Source organism: Balaenoptera ricei, chromosome 13, assembly GCF_028023285.1.
Source record: "Balaenoptera ricei isolate mBalRic1 chromosome 13, mBalRic1.hap2, whole genome shotgun sequence".
Lineage (NCBI taxonomy): Eukaryota > Metazoa > Chordata > Mammalia > Artiodactyla > Balaenopteridae > Balaenoptera > Balaenoptera ricei.
This window is the reverse complement of record NC_082651.1, coordinates 29,509,019-29,515,978: the sequence shown is the minus strand read 5'-3', so window position 1 is coordinate 29,515,978 and position 6,960 is coordinate 29,509,019.

The following is a 6,960-nucleotide window of genomic DNA, read 5'->3' as shown; positions in this document are numbered from 1 at the left end:
CAGGAAGCACACTGAATAAGGCTACATGGATTCTGCTGCATGCCAACCGGTGGCATGATACAAGAGGCACGTTAGCTTGAGGCTAGAGTTAAATGGGCTCGCCAATTCACTGAAGTTTACAGAAGGGTGAGCACCTACCAAAGATTTTCAACCTCCAAGTTTCTTTCCTAGAAACTCACTTGTCATCACAAAGGCAATTGTGCTAAGAACAGAACATGTGCCGCTAAAGTGTTTCTCAGGGAGGATTCAGCCCTCAACTCTCTATATCCCAATGAAGAAAATAAAGTTTCCCTTCAAGCCTTATTTACAAAAAGGTCCACAGAGCATTGACCCTGCTTTTTCTTTCTCTATTTCGTACCTCCAAGGTGCTTTAGAAGGGAGATCCTTGAGTTGTTTCAAGTTACCACATTCTAGAGGTTTAACAAAAGAAGCCCTTCACCTCCCATGACTCGGCAACTAGCTGTTCCCAACACTGCACTGCTCATAACATCCAAAACACACAGGCAGTCCTTCTTGTACGTGTCTCATCCTAGAGCAGTTCCGCCAGTATTAAGAGTCCTGGACTGCTTCCTGGAGCTCAAGAACCAACCTGAATAAGGTTACATGGATTCTGCTGCATGCCAACCTGTGGCATGATACAAGAGGAACGTTAGCTTGAGGATACTGTTCAAATGGGGTCGCCAATTCACTGAAGAGTACCGAAGGATGGGCCCCTACCAAAGAATGGCAACTTCCAAGTTTCTTTCCTAGGAACTGACTTGTCATCACAAAGGCAATTGTGCTATGAAGAGAACATGTGCAACTACGGGGTATGTCAGGGAAAATTGAGCCCGCAACTCTCTAAAGACCAATGAAGAAAATAAAGTTTCCCTTCAAGCCTTATTTACAAAAGGGCCCGCAGAGCCTTGACCCTGCTGTTTCATTCTCTATTTTGTTCCATCAAGGTGCTTTAGAAGGGAGATACTTGAGTTGTTTCAAGTTACCACATTCTACAGGTTTAATAAAAATAGCCCTTCACCTCTCATGACTCGGCATCTAGCTGTTCCCAACGCTACACTGCTCTCAACTCCCCAGACACACAGGCCATCCTTATTTTACTTTTCTCATCATAGTACAGATCCGCCAGTACTAAGAGACCTGGAATGATTCCTAGAGTTTATAACCACACTGAATAAGCCTACATGGATTCTGCTGCATGCCAACCTGTGGAATGATACAAGAGGAAGTTTAGCTTGAGGCTAGTGGTCAAACGGGTTCGCCTATTCACTGAAGATTACCGAAGGATGAGCACCAGCAAAGAATGGCAACCTCCAAGTTTCTTTCCTAGAAACTCACTTGTCATCACAAAGGCAATTGTGCCGTGAAGAGAACATGTGCAGCTACAGTGTTTCTCAAGGAGAACTGAGCATGCAACTCTCTAAATCCCAATGAGGAGAATAAAGTTTCCCTTCAATCCTTATTTTCAAAAGGGTCCGCAGAGATTGGACCCTGCTATTTCTTTCTGTACTTTGTAACTCAAGGGTGCTTTAGAAGGGAGATACTTCAGTTGTTTCAACTTGCCACAATCTAGAGGTTTACCCAAAGAAGCCCTTCACTACCCCTGACTCGGCATCTAGCTGTTCCCAACTCGGCATTGCTCACAAAGGCCCAAACATCCAGGCCGTCTTTCTTCTAATTTTCTCATCCTAGTGCAGACCCGGCACTTCTAAGAGACCTGGAATGCTTCCTAGAGCTCAAGAACCACACTGAAAAACGCTACATGGATTCTGCTGCATGCCAACCTGTGGCATGATACAAAACAACATTAGCTTGAGGCTAGTCGTCAAATGCGTTCACCAATTCACTGAAGATTACTGAAGGACGAGCACCTACCAAAGAATGGCAACTTCCAACTATCTTTCCTAGAAAATCACTTGTCATCACAAAGGCAATTGTGCTATGAAGAGAACATGTGCAACTACAGGGTATGTCAGGGAAAACTGAGCCCGCAACTCTCTAAAAACCAATGAAGAAAATAAAGTTTCCCTTCAAGCCTTATTTACAAAAGGGCCCACAGAGCATTGACCCTGCTGTTTCTTTCTCTATTTTGAACCAACAAGGTGCTTTAGAAGGGAGATACTTGAGTTGTTTCAAGTTACCACATTCTACAGGTTTAAAACAAATAGCCCTTCACCTCCCATGCCTCGGCATCTAGCTGTTCCCAACGCTACATTGCTCACAACTCCCCAGACACACAGGCCGTCCTTCTTGTACTTTTCTCATCATAGTGCAGATCCGCCAGTACTAAGAGACCTGGAATGCTTCCTAGAGCTCAGGAAGCACACTGAATAAGGCTACATGGATTCTGCTGCATGCCAACCGGTGGCATGATACAAGAGGCACGTTAGCTTGAGGCTAGAGTTAAATGGGCTCGCCAATTCACTGAAGTTTACAGAAGGGTGAGCACCTACCAAAGATTTTCAACCTCCAAGTTTCTTTCCTAGAAACTCACTTGTCATCACAAAGGCAATTGTGCTAAGAACAGAACATGTGCCGCTAAAGTGTTTCTCAGGGAGGATTCAGCCCTCAACTCTCTATATCCCAATGAAGAAAATAAAGTTTCCCTTCAAGCCTTATTTACAAAAAGGTCCACAGAGCATTGACCCTGGTTTTTCTTTCTCTATTTCGTACCTCCAAGGTGCTTTAGAAGGGAGATCCTTGAGTTGTTTCAAGTTACCACATTCTAGAGGTTTAACAAAAGAAGCCCTTCACCTCCCATGACTCGGCAACTAGCTGTTCCCAACACTGCACTGCTCATAACATCCAAAACACACAGGCAGTCCTTCTTGTACGTGTCTCATCCTAGAGCAGTTCCGCCAGTATTAAGAGTCCTGGACTGCTTCCTGGAGCTCAAGAACCAACCTGAATAAGGTTACATGGATTCTGCTGCATGCCAACCTGTGGCATGATACAAGAGGAACGTTAGCTTGAGGATACTGTTCAAATGGGGTCGCCAATTCACTGAAGAGTACCGAAGGATGGGCCCCTACCAAAGAATGGCAACTTCCAAGTTTCTTTCCTAGGAACTGACTTGTCATCACAAAGGCAATTGTGCTATGAAGAGAACATGTGCAACTACAGGGTATGTCAGGGAAAATTGAGCCCGCAACTCTCTAAAGACCAATGAAGAAAATAAAGTTTCCCTTCAAGCCTTATTTACAAAAGGGCCCGCAGAGCATTGACCCTGCTGTTTCATTCCCTATTTTGTTCCACCAAGGTGCTTTAGAAGGGAGATACTTGAGTTGTTTCAAGTTACCACATTCTACAGGTTTAATAAAAATAGCCCTTCACCTCCCATGACTCGGCATCTAGCTGTTCCCAACGCTACACTGCTCTCAACTCCCCAGACACACAGGCCATCCTTATTTTACGTTTCTCATCATAGTACCGATCCGCCAGTACTAAGAGACCTGGAATGATTCCTAGAGTTTATAACCACACTGAATAAGCCTACATGGATTCTGCTGCATGCCAACCTGTGGAATGATACAAGAGGAACTTTAGCTTGAGGCTAGTGGTCAAACGGGTTCGCCTATTCACTGAAGATTACCGAAGGATGAGCACCAGCAAAGAATGGCAACCTCCAAGTTTCTTCCCTAGAAACTCACTTGTCATCACAAAGGCCATTGTGCCGTGAAGAGAACATGTGCAGCTACAGTGTTTCTGAGGGAGAATTGAGCATGCAACTCTCTAAATCCCAATGAGGAAAATAAAGTTTCCCTTCACGCCTTATTTTCAAAAGAGTCCGCAGAGACTGGACACTGCTATTTCTTTCTGTACTTTGTAACTCCAGGGTGCTTTAGAAGGGAGATACTTCAGTTGTTTCAACTTGCCACAATCTAGAGGTTTACCCAAAGAAGCCCTTCACTACCCCTGACTCGGCATCTAGCTGTTCCCAACTCGGCATTGCTCACAAAGGCCCAAACATCCAGGCCGTCTTTCTTCTAATTTTCTCATCCTAGTGCAGACCCGGCACTTCTAAGAGACCTGGAATGCTTCCTAGAGCTCAAGAACCACACTGAAAAACGCTACATGGATTCTGCTGCATGCCAACCTGTGGCATGATACAAAACAACATTAGCTTGAGGCTAGTCGTCAAATGCGTTCACCAATTCACTGAAGATTACTGAAGGACGAGCACCTACCAAAGAATGGCAACTTCCAACTATCTTTCCTAGAAAATCACTTGTCATCACAAAGGCAATTGTGCTATGAAGAGAACATGTGCAACTACAGGGTATGTCAGGGAAAACTGAGCCCGCAACTCTCTAAAAACCAATGAAGAAAATAAAGTTTCCCTTCAAGCCTTATTTACAAAAGGGCCCACAGAGCATTGACCCTGCTGTTTCTTTCTCTATTTTGAACCAACAAGGTGCTTTAGAAGGGAGATACTTGAGTTGTTTCAAGTTACCACATTCTACAGGTTTAAAACAAATAGCCCTTCACCTCCCATGCCTCGGCATCTAGCTGTTCCCAACGCTACATTGCTCACAACTCCCCAGACACACAGGCCGTCCTTCTTGTACTTTTCTCATCATAGTGCAGATCCGCCAGTACTAAGAGACCTGGAATGCTTCCTAGAGCTCAGGAAGCACACTGAATAAGGCTACATGGATTCTGCTGCATGCCAACCGGTGGCATGATACAAGAGGCACGTTAGCTTGAGGCTAGAGTTAAATGGGCTCGCCAATTCACTGAAGTTTACAGAAGGGTGAGCACCTACCAAAGATTTTCAACCTCCAAGTTTCTTTCCTAGAAACTCACTTGTCATCACAAAGGCAATTGTGCTAAGAACAGAACATGTGCCGCTAAAGTGTTTCTCAGGGAGGATTCAGCCCTCAACTCTCTATATCCCAATGAAGAAAATAAAGTTTCCCTTCAAGCCTTATTTACAAAAAGGTCCACAGAGCATTGACCCTGGTTTTTCTTTCTCTATTTCGTACCTCCAAGGTGCTTTAGAAGGGAGATCCTTGAGTTGTTTCAAGTTACCACATTCTAGAGGTTTAACAAAAGAAGCCCTTCACCTCCCATGACTCGGCAACTAGCTGTTCCCAACACTGCACTGCTCATAACATCCAAAACACACAGGCAGTCCTTCTTGTACGTGTCTCATCCTAGAGCAGTTCCGCCAGTATTAAGAGTCCTGGACTGCTTCCTGGAGCTCAAGAACCAACCTGAATAAGGTTACATGGATTCTGCTGCATGCCAACCTGTGGCATGATACAAGAGGAACGTTAGCTTGAGGATACTGTTCAAATGGGGTCGCCAATTCACTGAAGAGTACCGAAGGATGGGCCCCTACCAAAGAATGGCAACTTCCAAGTTTCTTTCCTAGGAACTGACTTGTCATCACAAAGGCAATTGTGCTATGAAGAGAACATGTGCAACTACAGGGTATGTCAGGGAAAATTGAGCCCGCAACTCTCTAAAGACCAATGAAGAAAATAAAGTTTCCCTTCAAGCCTTATTTACAAAAGGGCCCGCAGAGCATTGACCCTCCTGTTTCATTCCCTATTTTGTTCCACCAAGGTGCTTTAGAAGGGAGATACTTGAGTTGTTTCAAGTTACCACATTCTACAGGTTTAATAAAAATAGCCCTTCACCTCCCATGACTCGGCATCTAGCTGTTCCCAACGCTACACTGCTCTCAACTCCCCAGACACACAGGCCATCCTTATTTTACGTTTCTCATCATAGTACCGATCCGCCAGTACTAAGAGACCTGGAATGATTCCTAGAGTTTATAACCACACTGAATAAGCCTACATGGATTCTGCTGCATGCCAACCTGTGGAATGATACAAGAGGAACTTTAGCTTGAGGCTAGTGGTCAAACGGGTTCGCCTATTCACTGAAGATTACCGAAGGATGAGCACCAGCAAAGAATGGCAACCTCCAAGTTTCTTCCCTAGAAACTCACTTGTCATCACAAAGGCCATTGTGCCGTGAAGAGAACATGTGCAGCTACAGTGTTTCTGAGGGAGAATTGAGCATGCAACTCTCTAAATCCCAATGAGGAAAATAAAGTTTCCCTTCACGCCTTATTTTCAAAAGAGTCCGCAGAGACTGGACACTGCTATTTCTTTCTGTACTTTGTAACTCCAGGGTGCTTTAGAAGGGAGATACTTCAGTTGTTTCAACTTGCCACAATCTAGAGGTTTACCCAAAGAAGCCCTTCACTACCCCTGACTCGGCATCTAGCTGTTCCCAACTCGGCATTGCTCACAAAGGCCCAAACATCCAGGCCGTCTTTCTTCTAATTTTCTCATCCTAGTGCAGACCCGGCACTTCTAAGAGACCTGGAATGCTTCCTAGAGCTCAAGAACCACACTGAAAAACGCTACATGGATTCTGCTGCATGCCAACCTGTGGCATGATACAAAACAACATTAGCTTGAGGCTAGTCGTCAAATGCGTTCACCAATTCACTGAAGATTACTGAAGGACGAGCACCTACCAAAGAATGGCAACTTCCAACTATCTTTCCTAGAAAATCACTTGTCATCACAAAGGCAATTGTGCTATGAAGAGAACATGTGCAACTACAGGGTATGTCAGGGAAAACTGAGCCCGCAACTCTCTAAAAACCAATGAAGAAAATAAAGTTTCCCTTCAAGCCTTATTTACAAAAGGGCCCACAGAGCATTGACCCTGCTGTTTCTTTCTCTATTTTGAACCAACAAGGTGCTTTAGAAGGGAGATACTTGAGTTGTTTCAAGTTACCACATTCTACAGGTTTAAAACAAATAGCCCTTCACCTCCCATGCCTCGGCATCTAGCTGTTCCCAACGCTACATTGCTCACAACTCCCCAGACACACAGGCCGTCCTTCTTGTACTTTTCTCATCATAGTGCAGATCCGCCAGTACTAAGAGACCTGGAATGCTTCCTAGAGCTCAGGAAGCACACTGAATAAGGCTA